At 32.4% G+C, this 13,270-nt stretch overlaps 1 long non-coding RNA gene across 1 annotated transcript; it reads left to right on the top strand.

The window, feature by feature from the left end:
- Positions 1–205: 205 nt before the first annotated feature.
- On the top strand, positions 206–11,869 carry LOC133198737 (uncharacterized). The gene is made up of 6 exons (XR_009722570.1): positions 206–247; positions 2,053–2,091; positions 3,649–3,702; positions 9,825–9,878; positions 10,566–10,627; positions 11,797–11,869. It is a non-coding gene; the product is annotated as an uncharacterized LOC133198737 (long non-coding RNA).
- The last annotated feature ends 1,401 nt before the right edge of the window (positions 11,870–13,270 follow it).

The following is a 13,270-nucleotide window of genomic DNA, read 5'->3' as shown; positions in this document are numbered from 1 at the left end:
TAAATTACAGTATTTCACTGTTAAAAATGTAATAATAGTTTGTATTTAATATCAAAAACTTCATACTTTGAAATTGTTTTACTTAGATTTCTTAACAATTTAATCGAGATCTTGTCAGACAGTGATCGTTTCATACTAAGAGACAAAACATATCCAAAAATAATGAATTTAAAAAAAAAACAAGGAATATAATCTTTTCTTGTAGGTCCAAAGAGACGTGACAGCAATGTATCGAGCTCCTGGAAATGTAAGAACTTAAGGATGCATCTGAAATACATCAGATAAGACTTACATTTTTTTTTCTCTTTCAGACTTATATTGATAACCTCGAGCGATTAATTTTTTTAAAATAATATCAATTCACTGAGGCATTCTTTAAAATACGTGCGCCCAATTAAATCAAAATCTGTTTCTTTTTGCTGCATATCTAACAAGTCAGTGACGTCATATGTGATCAGTTAGAGCAGTGAGATCATGTGCATGATTACATGATCAGTTTTATTTCATAAAAACAGATCACAACCCATGCCTCGTTATTTTGTAAAGCAGGAAACACAAAATATTAGATATGTAGACATTTAGAGAGGTAATACGGGAATACATGGGTCCTTGAAAAATGCATATTCGGCCAGGCGTTAGCCGAGCCTAATATGCATTTTTTCAAGGACCCTATATATTTTCGTATTATTATATTTATAAAGTTAACCCACAAATGGACCCGTAAACATGAAGAATAAAAAACTTCAATTTGACACTGTATGCAGCAATATTTGTGCAGCCAAACTCTTAAATAATTCAGGAAATCTGATGTATTAAGATATAAAGTAAATACTAGATTAGTATGATTCAAAATAGGAAAGAAAACGCTGAGTGACTACACTTTTTACAGCTCAAAGTCTTGTTCCTCCGTAATATGCATAATTAGTTGTTCTCTCCCATTACTTCCTGTGAACTATGATCATGTAAATAAGAATCATGATGGTGTATTTAACATATACTGATTGAAATCAAAAAGAAAAACTAAGATAAGAAAGGCTATACAGAAATAAAATCTAATATTTAAAATTTAAGTCAATGGATTGCGTCTTCATTGCAACTTTTATTCTAAATTTTGTCCTAATATAAATTGTGAACAAGGTTTTTGATTTTTTTTTTTTTTCTTAATTTTTATTTACTGAATAAATAGCATAATCCTTTTTGCTTCATTCATTATTTGTTAATGACATGAAGGCATTTTAGAAAATAGAGGTTTTATATCACATTTTCTTCAAATGTATAACAGAAGTAATTGGAATTTGTGTTAGAATTACTATCAGGTCATATATATGAAAAATTATTTCATGCTTAGCAAATATTGACCGGTATCAAGGTCAAAAACATCCATAGTATGCAAACTAAAATATGGAAATGAACCCATAAAGCAGGATGCTTCGTCATTTTTTTTCTCAGAGACTAAATAATGATTTTTTAAATATATACTTGATACTGACCAGATGGTATATCTATTAGCCTATTGGTTTAGTTTATGTATCTTTTCACAATTACTGAGCAGAAGTAATGTCTTGGTAAAATGGTAGAAAAATTGGTTTTCTGATCCAACCTTCTGGGATTCCAGGAGGCTATGTTTTTCCCTGTTCATTATTCACTTTTTTTTTATTTATGAGTTTGATCAACTTGTCTTATCCCCACCTTTTTTATTTCAGAGGAGGGGGGGGGGGGGGGAGATCGATATCTGCAAATTATGTAAATTTAATAAGGAAAGTCTTACCTAATAATTAACATTAAAAATTTCAGACCCATATTTTTTTTAGACAATTTCAATGAGTGTTTAAACATCAGCATTAAAATGAATAAAATAAAAATGTTATTACTCATGTGATACAATTATAAGGGGCTTAAGCTTTCTATAGAATTAGTATAAGCACTGATTTCACTCATTTCCATATCTACACATCGAGTATTCAATGGCACATGAAGTATTCAAAAATATATTTGAAATAGAAATGATACATATACATTTATTATAAAAAAAAAAAAACATTTCTCTTTCAGAGTGCAATTTATAAAGATTTTAAGGACAGAGTTGATGTGGTAACTATAATTTGATTTTGTTTTGTTTGAATTATAGGTCTTTTCATATGAATTAATGTTACTAAAATTATAAATTTTACGAGAGAGAGAGAGAGAGAGAGAGAGAGAGAGAGAGAGAGCATCTATATTTCATTGATATCTTCAATTCAACATGTCCATAAGTTAAAGAATTATATCTTTAATTGAATTTTGCTGTAATTGAATTATTGCTGCAGAAGAGTTGTTGCAAGCAAGGGTTATCTTTATTTATATCGAGGTAATCAAGAAATTTACACAGAGTTCTAAGAATAAACTTATTTTAAGGTCACCTGAGTCACTCAGGTGACCTATTGCTATTTGTTTTCATCCGTCGTCGTTCGTCGTCCATCGGTCGTAAACTTTTGAACATTTTCAGCTTTTTCTCTATAATCACTGAACCATTTTCAACCAGTTCTGGCATATAGCATCTATGGGTGAAAGGAAACGATAGCTGTAAAATTCACAGCCCCTGCCGCCCTTTGACCTGAAGGGTGGGGCTAAAATCCGATCCCATGGAGATCGCTCGGGTCTCGCATGTTACAATAAGCAAGGGTATTTTACCAGATTTCTGAAATTCCCGGGCAATATAACTTCATCTCTGAGTTAATTCTGCTTTATACTTCTATGGGCCTTTACAGTGTTCTATCATACTCAGCCTTGAGTCTCGTGTTGAGAGCAGTTATCCCCCCCCCCTCCGTTTTTTTTTTTTTTTTTTTTTTTTTTTGGTATGCAAATGAATTGATGTTCGCATCGATACTGTTGCGCGCATCAAATCATTTATTGTGTGCAATAATTTCATTAATATGCGCATACATTTAATCACTGATCTCAGCAATTCATCACGCTATACTGATAGAAAATGTGTTTTAAGACTCATTGATGGCTAAATAATTATTATATCATGGAAATGTTTTTGTGGATAAGTAACCACTTTTTTTTTTTTTTTTTTTTTTTTTTTTTTTTTTTTTTTTTGCTATTTAGCAGCTAAACCAACAAAGGATTCATGATTTTTTAAGCTGTTGTTGTTTTCTCATAAAGATTACTTACTGGTTTCTAAAGAAATACACATGTGTAGTAAAATACCGAGAAAAAGACATGTGTTTGCTATGGAAATATGATGAAAACATCCGTTATAATACATGTAGATATAATTATGGTTACTTTCTATGAAACGTAACTTTTTAGGAAAATTTCCCATACTTATTTAAGGTTATAGAATAACAAAATCCGGAGAATGTGAGTTTTATCAAGATATCTTCTTTATATTGTTTTTAAATTTTAATTTGTTGGGTTTAGTTATCTAAATGGTACCAGTTTTCACAAACCAAAATTAAATTTTTGTCCATGCATATCCTGAAATTGGAACTGTGATTTAACATTTGTTTGTCTTTAGTATCAAGGTTACAGAAAGTTATGGTTCACATCAATTTAAAAAAATTCTAAGAATCATCGGGTCAGGAATACTTCTCTCATATTTGCTGATAAAAATAAACAAAAAAATCAAAGAAAAAAGCTTTAAAATGTATAATCTTGTTTTAGGCCATAAAGGAATTGGTACAAAAGAAAGCAGAACTCAAAGAAGAAGAGAACCAGGTTTGTATTCTAAATTATCTACAACAATAATCAAAATTCGTGAAAATTTGTTTTCTTTTATAAATATGATGTTGCGAAAACTTGATGATCTGCAATGATAGAAAAATAGATAACGTTTTCTATCAAAAGAAAAAAATTGGAATAAATCAAATACAAAAATGTCACTCGATTAACCTTACCAAAATCCGTCCTATTAACTGATTAATTGTATTAGAAAACTCACTGTTAGGTTTTATTGGCACAATAAGCTCTAAGCGTACACACAGAAAGACTATTTATTCAGACTACTTTATGAATATCACTTTCATAAAACTTATTTCTCAGTCTAGATGTGAGAAGTTCAATTCTGCATTGCTACCATCATCAAAACTATAGATCTGTTCTTTATATAAAAATATTTTGATCGACAATGCAGAGGAAAAGGGGAGTATGCAAATACAAACACAAAGGTGATTTTAATAATATTCTTAACGCATGACTTAAGAAACTTTGGACAGGCTTGGCACTAACGTGACATATATACAGTAATTTACACTTTACAAAATGACCAATTACGCGTTTGTCTCATCCGGAGAGCCTTTATTATCCCTAACTTAACATATTTAGATACATTAAAACCATAACTTATCAACGATCTATTTGATTGAATTTCTAGGGTTCTGTGGTTTTGTCCCGTTCCCAAATTGCGTTTTATTTAAAAAAATATTTATGAGACTGATCTAAGTTCACTTTTCAAAAAGCATGCATAAAATCATATGATGGTAAAAATACTTTGGACAATGTGAATCATTTTATGTTGCATCACCCCCCCCCCCCCTTCTCAGTTACTTATAATAAATATACTAGTAATTACACGTAAACTTACATATAACAAGGAATTTGATATATTTGTCATTACATTTCTTTTTTTTTTCTATTTTTTTACTCATAATGATTCTTGAAATGTTCTACAACGATAAAACAGACGCTCTTAACTTTTTGGGGGTAAAGATACCATTCAGTTATCCAGTTTTTCATTATCATCCGTGTACAGTATTTTATGTTGATTTTGTTGAGTTCTATGTTTTGCTCTAATTTCTGAAACAGTTTGTAGTATTTCTTGGCTTTTTCCTCTCGGCCTTTTGAAATATTTTTTTTTTCAGGTTTTTTTTTTTCAACGTTACATGTATCATAATGCCACCGTGTTTTACCGTTCTATTTTCCTCCTTATTATTAACTTGTTTTCTAATTTGTAATAAGGTTTTCTTTCTGAATCAAATGCAGGCGGCAAAATCTTAAAAAAAAAACTAGCTACATCACCAGAGAGAACACAAGCTCTAGAAAAAAAAGATCAGTTGATTTGTTTACATCCATGCAGAGACATGAGTTCGATTTTTTGATAGCGGTACATAATGTCGTTCTGTAAACATTGGCGTCAGCGACAATATGATCCTACCCTCACTGCACATATTGTCGTCCATCGGTACATATTTTCGCCGGCGACAATATGTACTGAGACGAGCCCCTTTTTTCTTCCTGCGTAATGGACGACAAAATGTACAGTCATGCATCGGCACATTTTGTCGTCAGCGACAATATGTATTGTGAACGTTTGCATATTTTGTCGCCGATATATTATGTTGACGAATATTTACTAAGGTCATGAAGAGAGAGAGAGAGATTAACACAAACACATACAAAGAGAGAGAGACAGACACAGAGAAAGACAAACAGAAGGATAGACAAAGTGTATGGCAGATAAGTAAACAAGTATTTATTTAGCATTACTCGCAATACTGTAGGGAGAAAAGGTTTTGGTCAACTTGTCTCCAGGATTGATGTACACCACTATGATATGCCAAGATACCATAATTCTTTATATATCTGATAAATCAGCCTATTCGTTTATTCTCGTTATATAAACTAGACAAAATTGCTAACGCACCACCAAAGAAAATTAATATTTTACTTTACAAAATTGCTTTTAATGTATTTGATATAAAATTATGTTACTTAAGTAAAATAATTAGGCATTTAAATGTCTTAACTGATAAATAACTACAGTGTTAACTGAAGCGTAACCATTTCAAAGAAAAAATGAAAATAGTGCGCATGCTTTTTTGGAGGAATAATTTTGTATTTTTTTTTCTTTGTGTTTGTGTTCTTTAAGTTTGTACCAATTAAAAACTCAGAAAAAAACACACCGTATGCGGCGTTTGACCCTAGAAGAGCGTGTTAAAGCAGACAGTATGGTGTCTGCAGTGGGTTCCTTTGGAGAAATTTGTAAAAAAAAAAAAAAAAAAAAAAAAAAGATTAGAACAATTGAAAGAGTATTCATACCTCTAGTGATAGTTTGTTGCAAATAGATTAACAAACATAAAAATGTTTATCATAGATAGGCACGGCATTAAGTAAGCACCACAGGACAATTTAAAGATTGTTCCACAAAATTGGGGCAACCGGAAGTTGGGTGGACTGGGTATGGATACCAAGGCACTGGATGACTACTAGGCGAAATGATAGTCAATTGCTGTATATTATTTGATTTTCTTAACCGGAAGACTGCTTTTGTTGCAATCTCATGAACCATCATACACTGTAGGTAATCACCAATTTCAAATCTGGGCAAAAACTGTGCACAGTGCACGTTGGGAAATTGGTTTTCTGGCAAAAATGTCATTTAAGGGTCTTATGACACCAAGAGATTTGTCAACCCCACTGTATTTGAAAAGATGGCATATTAGATATACTAGTACTGATTATGCAAATGTTCAATTCACAATTAAGAAAAGAATAACAAGTGAGTAGTTAGCAATTTTGTTTAGTGTATACTAGGACATTGAATGTTATTTTTTTTTTTTTATAAATTGTTCAGTGGTAATGATTATTTTGAAAATATTTTTGCGTTATTCTTATACATGTGCCGATATAATTGGGTTTGGGTTGACATTTTTAGCTCACCTGAGCCGAAAGCTCAAGTGAGCTTTTCTGGTCACATTTTCTCTGTCGTCCGTCTGACCGTCCGTCTATAAACTTTTCACATTTTTAGCTTCTTCTCAAGAACTACTGGGCCAATTTCAACCAAACTTGCCACAGAGCATCTGGATAAAGGGAATTCAAGTTTGTTCAAATGAAGGGCGCCATGCCCTCTTTCAAGGGAAGATAATTAAGAATTAGTTAAAATTTAGTGAGATCTTTTAAAAATCTTCTTCCCAAGAACCACTGTGCCAGAAAAGTTGAAGTTTATGTGAAAGCTTCATCATAAAGTATAGCTTCAATTTTATTCAGATCATGAACCCCAGGAGAAGGGTGGGGCTACAGTAGGTGATCAAAGTTTTACATAGGAATATACAGAAAAAATCTTTCAAAATCTTCTCAATAACTAATGGAAGAGTTTATTATTATGTGAAAGCTAGATTACCTAGTGTGCATTCAGGTTTGTTCAAATCAATACCCAAAGCGCTTGGGTTGGGCCACAATGGGTGATCAAACTTTTACATAGGAATATATAGGGTGAATTCACCATGCATCGGACACCCTTGCACTCCAACAAGTTCTAGCGATATCGCTACCGACCGAACATTATCAAAATGGAACTTAACATGTAGTATGTGGTTAAAATATAAATTTTTGACACAATCGTGCCCTATTTATTGAGAAAATATTATTAGAAACCGATTTTTTCGAAATAAGTCAGAATTCACCATGGATCGTACAATATTCACCATGCATCGGACATACGATATTTAAACCAGAAAAATATTATACCTTGATCTCGGTGCTTTAAAATTAGTGATATCGAAACATTTTTATCTTTTATTTAAAAATTAACCTTCTAATTAAATTTTAATGACTATTTCGATCCACAAATATGAAGAGATTTTAGTTGCATCACATCGCCTTAGAAAGGCTTTATAATGCTAGTAATATGGCTACTCGCGCCTTTGTCTCGTGGGTTATAATCATCTAGTTTAAAGAAATAAATTGAGTCCACTTCTAGTAGTCATATATCGATAATTTGTATTTTCATTGAAAATTTAGAGTTTCTATTTTCTATTTCCGTAAACAACAGCTGTCATTTGGGTTTTACATGAAAATGAAAGTGATTACCATGCATCGGAAAGTGTCCGATGCATGGTTAATTTGTGTCCGATGTAAGGTGAAATAAACATACTAGTTAAAAAAACTCTAAAATATACTATACAAACATTGAAGTAAAATTTTTGAAAAAAATCTGTAATATTATCAATCATTGACAATTTTTACCAAGGTCCGACCCGTTCCGTTGACGTCTATTTAAAAGAACGACAACTCTAAAAATTGCAAAATCGTAAAATTCTGGTTACTCCCCTTTGATGGTGCAAAATATGACGTTATTTCAAGGCCATTGTTGTGGTATTTTTATCACAACATGAAAATAAAAATCGGCATCATTAAAAAGTTTAATTCTTCACCTTTAAGACAGAAACAAGTAAAAACACGGGGAGACTCAGGTTCAATGAAAGTTTATTGCTTAAAGTTGTCCGAAGCAAGGTATCAGAGTTGTGGAAAACTGTCGGTCATGCCGGCAAAACCGGCAAAAAATGCGTATGACCGGTAAAAATGCTATCGATGTCGGTCCAAATGACCGGCACCTTTTTTGGTTATTTTTTTTTTCATTTATCATCGGCGCACTTCCTAGCATAATTACTTATATGCGATTGCGTAATACCGGTACTTTTCTTTTTACGAGATCGAGGCTATAGATGAAAGCGAAACCAGCATGGTCTCGTGACCTATTAAATTTACAACTGGGACAGAATTAGGTAGAAAACATAATAAAGACAATCTAAATATGAAAAATTTCGACAGAAAGAATTCAAACACAGTTGGGGAAAGCGGTAAATCTAATACTTCCGACTGTCCCGGATTTCGTTTTTCATTGATCGTGTTGATATCTTTATTATCGATGCACAGAATTTCTTCAATTTTTCTAGGTTAATATAATTCCCAAGTGCATAATTGTTTAAAAAAAAATTTCGTTTACTATGCTGAATTAGCATTGTCACCAGCCCCAAAGCGGCGAAATCTAGTATTGTTATAAACATGATAAATAATAATAAAAAAAAAAAACAAACAAACAAACAAACCGAAAACGGAAGAGGACTTGGGGATGGAGACTGAATGTTATATATTATTATTAAGTAAATAGATGTGTAATGAAGAAAATATATGTTATGCTTTTTTTTTTTTATTTTGCGACCTACTATTTCGGACCGGCAACAATCACTTCGGACCGGCTTATTTTGTCTTCTTGCCAGTCCAAATGACTGGCTATCTGAAAAAGTTTTCCACAACTCTGAGGTATGTGTCCGATGCATGGTTAACTCACCCTACAGCAAACTTTAAAAATCTCAGGAACAGCAAGCCCATGATTAGTGATGTTTTATGGAAGAATACTCAAGTAGTGTAGATTCAAGTTCTTTAAATCATGCTCCTGGGCTAGGGTTGGGCCAAAAAGGGGGATCAAACTTAAGTCTTACAAAGGAATGTATAGGAAAATTCGTTAAAAATCTTCTTTACAAGAACAGCAAAGCAATGATTAGTCATATTTATGTGGAAGCATTGTTATGTATTGTCATGCGACATGTACCGATGGACGACAATATGTGCAGTGAGGGTAGGTACATAATTTGATCAGGACGACAATATGTACCGTTAAAATCGCGTTGCATGAAAAAGCATACGAGACACGTCAATGTGATGTACACACCAATAACATTCACAAAACTACAAAAAACAAAAACAAATAATCTTTAAGCAACAATATCTGTGGGGAGACAATATGTGCAGTGAGGGTAGGCACATAATGTCGCCAGCGACAATATGTACATGTGTAATTTTCAGCTGGCGATAATATGTACCGATGGTCGACAACTTGTGCAGTGAGGGTAAGTACGTATTGTCGCCGACGACAATATGTACAAAACGACAATATATACCATCACATTCGTATAATGCAAGGCTTAAGCTTTCATTAGGAACGCGTTTTCCCTAAAGCTTAACTTTAATTAAAATAGAACTACATTTCTTGTGCATTTCATTCATTTGTTACTTCCATACTCTCTTTGCCTCATTTATAGTGTGTTATATATTTTTTTCAGCTTCAGGTACTACAGTTGAGAATGAAAAAACTAGAGGATGCAATAAAGGCAAAGGTAAGTTTATGTGTATTACTGTGATTAGAAATTGACCATCATGGTAGCGCAGTCCGTAGAGCGCTCGCTCCGTAATCCGTGATCGTAGGGTCCTGGGTTCAAACCCAGGTCAAGACGATTCTAAGCTCGGCTCTTTGAAGTGAAAGCTGCGGGTCCTTCTGATGAGACCTTAAAAACTGAGGCCGCGTGTCAGGGTAGGCGTTGGCACGATAAAGAACCCTCACTGCTCAATGGCCCTGAGTAACGATTAAAGGTCTAAATTTGAAGCCCTTCACCGGTATATGGTGACGTCTCTGTATGAGTGAAATATTCTCGATCGGGACGTTAAACAACATACAATCAATCAATCGATTCGGAATTATTTAATTTTTATAAAAATTATGATTTGTTTTCTTTTTTTTTTTTTATAATTTGTCTCAATGGATGAAAATGTCATACACAAGAGGATAGTATGTAACATCACTCAAATATTTTGTCATTCAAAGTCTGAAAAATTGAGACAAGTAAAAGCATATCTTTGTAGAATTAAAAAGTCTAGATTTCTGTTATACAATATGAAGTTCTGTTAAACTACCTACTGTTGTCTGACTTTGGCAGGTAAGCATTAGTACTTTGTAAATGTCAAGACTGTCAGACTATATGCTTGATCTAAAAGTCCTACCTTTAAAGTTTTTTTTAACTTCATAGGAAGACGCAATGAAGGTTTTGGTTGATGATTGGCCTTCTTAAATCCAAAGAAGGAAAATGAGGTTCGTTGATTTATGAATGTGAAATAATGTGATCAAAAAGTTCGCGAACTATCTCTATATTTACAAAACCACAATTTAGATCAGAATGAAATTTGGCACACACATAGTCATACACATCTTCTATAAATAACATATGTTAAATAATGTTTTGCTCCGTGTTTGTGACATCACAATGTGAAAATGACGTCAATATGTAGGTCACTTGTGACAAAAAATGGTTGACTCAGTTGTACCCGGGCAACGAACGGCTGTAAAGTTTAACGTATATCTTAGAAATTCCTTTGCAGTAGAGTACGATAATTTGTACAAGGTTTATGAAGACAAAAGACTTACCAGAAGTTCAATCATTAATTGGATTGATTGTTTAAGTAAAGACAGGGAGACGGTTAAAATGATGTTTGTTCTGTTGCCCAGCGAAATCAATCCGGGGAAAAGATGTGTCCTTAGTTGAGCAATTTGTTATGAAACATCGTCAAGTAACAATTAGAAAAATGGTTGTATATCTTAACAATAATATAATTATTAAATCTCTAAAATATCGTTTACTTTAGACTTTAAACATATGAGATATGATAAAAAGAAGGCGCCCATACTTTATCCACATTTGATAAATGACTCTCCCGAGAAAGAGGACTCGGGTTGTGATGGGTCACCATATTAATTGTGGGAAGGGATATCCTTATCCACCCATCCTATTGCCGAGATTTGGCCATTTCTGACAGATGGACTGTTTTTGTTATTAAAAAAAAATTGCATGGTAAGAAATATAAGACTCGGATAATCTTTTAGCTTCTCTGAACAGACTGCTTCGGAGCATGTCACGTGACTGCCTGGATCACGTGATTCGCGCATGGGCAGAAGAATGGCAGATGTGCATTAAAATCGGAGAGGACTACTTTAAAAAATAATAAACACTGAAACTTCATTTTATTTCTTTCAAAGAAGTAATTCAATTAGTTCGCGAACTTTTTGATCACCCCTCGTATATCACGGTCTATACATTTTAGTTTCATTAGGTCATCCTTGTCGTTCTACTCTAAATGTCATTAGTTCATGTTGTCGTTCTACTCTAAAGGAAATTACGTTATAACATTATAGGCATTTTAAGTTCAAATGAAAAGATGAACGTCAAAAAACGTAACAGATGATTTTATGGTATATTTTTGTAGGTAGCCTGTGGCAACGAATTCCATTTGAACATGAGAACAACAAACAACTCTTATAGTTTTACCTATATTACACAGTGAAATGATTGACTCATGATTAGAAATTTAGTTTGATATATATATATATATATATATATATTCTATTATGTCTGATGTTTTGTTCATCATTTTAGATTTTTTAAAATTCTTAAGTCCGTCATATTTTGCATTGTGTATCCTTCCCTGTTCTTATTTTCAAATTTTATTTCATCTGATATGCTTGATTTATATTAAATTATGAAATAGACTGGACTGCCACAAAAGCTTTTCTTAGTTTGTCTTCTTCAATTAATGGCCTCTTTATTCATTTTTAAATCATATTCATTATATTAGTCTTTTTTGCCTTTCTATAGAGATATTGCATGCCATACACATGCGTATCTACATGTATAGAACAATAATATTAAAAGTCTTCTTAAATCCCTCGTCTTAAGAACAGGTGATATACACAAACTTTCTTCAAAAATCTTAAAAATTACCACTAAAACAATGTCGTAATGAGTAAATTAAATACGTTTTGCCGCAGAGATTTTAATTTTTCATTCAATGTTTCAAAATGATGTCCCATAAAGTAATTAAATATATGTAGATCTATAAAGGTGCATCACAAAAGTAGAATTTTGAACATGATAGAAGGTTTATTATTTCTTAATAATTTATAAATATGATATTTGCATCATTTACAATCAATATACGTCCAAAAATAAATATCAGTCTGGGTGTCTATTATTCTGTTTGTATCATCTGTCCTTCAACAAAGTTAAAGAATGTTACTTTTTTTTCAATTGTTGCTTAGAAAAAAAAATAATGATCTGATATTTGTCCAGAGCATTTTAATAAATCTCGGTTAGATTGTTATCCTGGTCCGTCTGACTGTTAGTCTCTCCCTGCATCACACTTTCCTACCATAACTCCCTCATACAGTCACAGAGGTAACCGTAATATACTTTTTGCATATAAATGGATATTTCTAGTATATGTGCAGAAACGTATTGGATTTTAAATTTAGATCTCAGGGTACACAAACAAGTAATTATAATTAAAAAATTGCATGTCATTCAATTTTGCCTTCATTCTAACCAAAGCCTTTTTTAATCTTTTACATGTAAATCATAAATAATATTTTAAAACTTTTATCTCTAACCGTTTCAACAATAGTTGAGCTATTTATTTACCACATTTGTATCAAAAAAATTTTTAAAGAGCTCACTTTCAGTCCATCAGAAAAGTACAGGTAAATGTATTATAACTGTCAATAATACAAAAGTAGACTACATTCAGATACATAACACTGTGTAGGTGTGCAGGTTTTGACTTTTGATGAATGGAGTTGCGACGGCTACTAAAAATAGAAGTTTCTTTGACATTCTTTCAAAACGCTCACCCTTCTTTAGTTTTAGTCCGATTTCAATATACTTGGGTACTCAAGCAGACTTCA

Source organism: Saccostrea echinata, unplaced genomic scaffold (assembly GCF_033153115.1).
Source record: "Saccostrea echinata isolate AGI-Se365-2 ecotype Australia unplaced genomic scaffold, CSIRO_AGI_Sech_v1 ptg000033l, whole genome shotgun sequence".
Taxonomy (NCBI): domain Eukaryota; kingdom Metazoa; phylum Mollusca; class Bivalvia; order Ostreida; family Ostreidae; genus Saccostrea; species Saccostrea echinata.
This window is presented reverse-complemented; position numbering and strand designations above follow the sequence as displayed.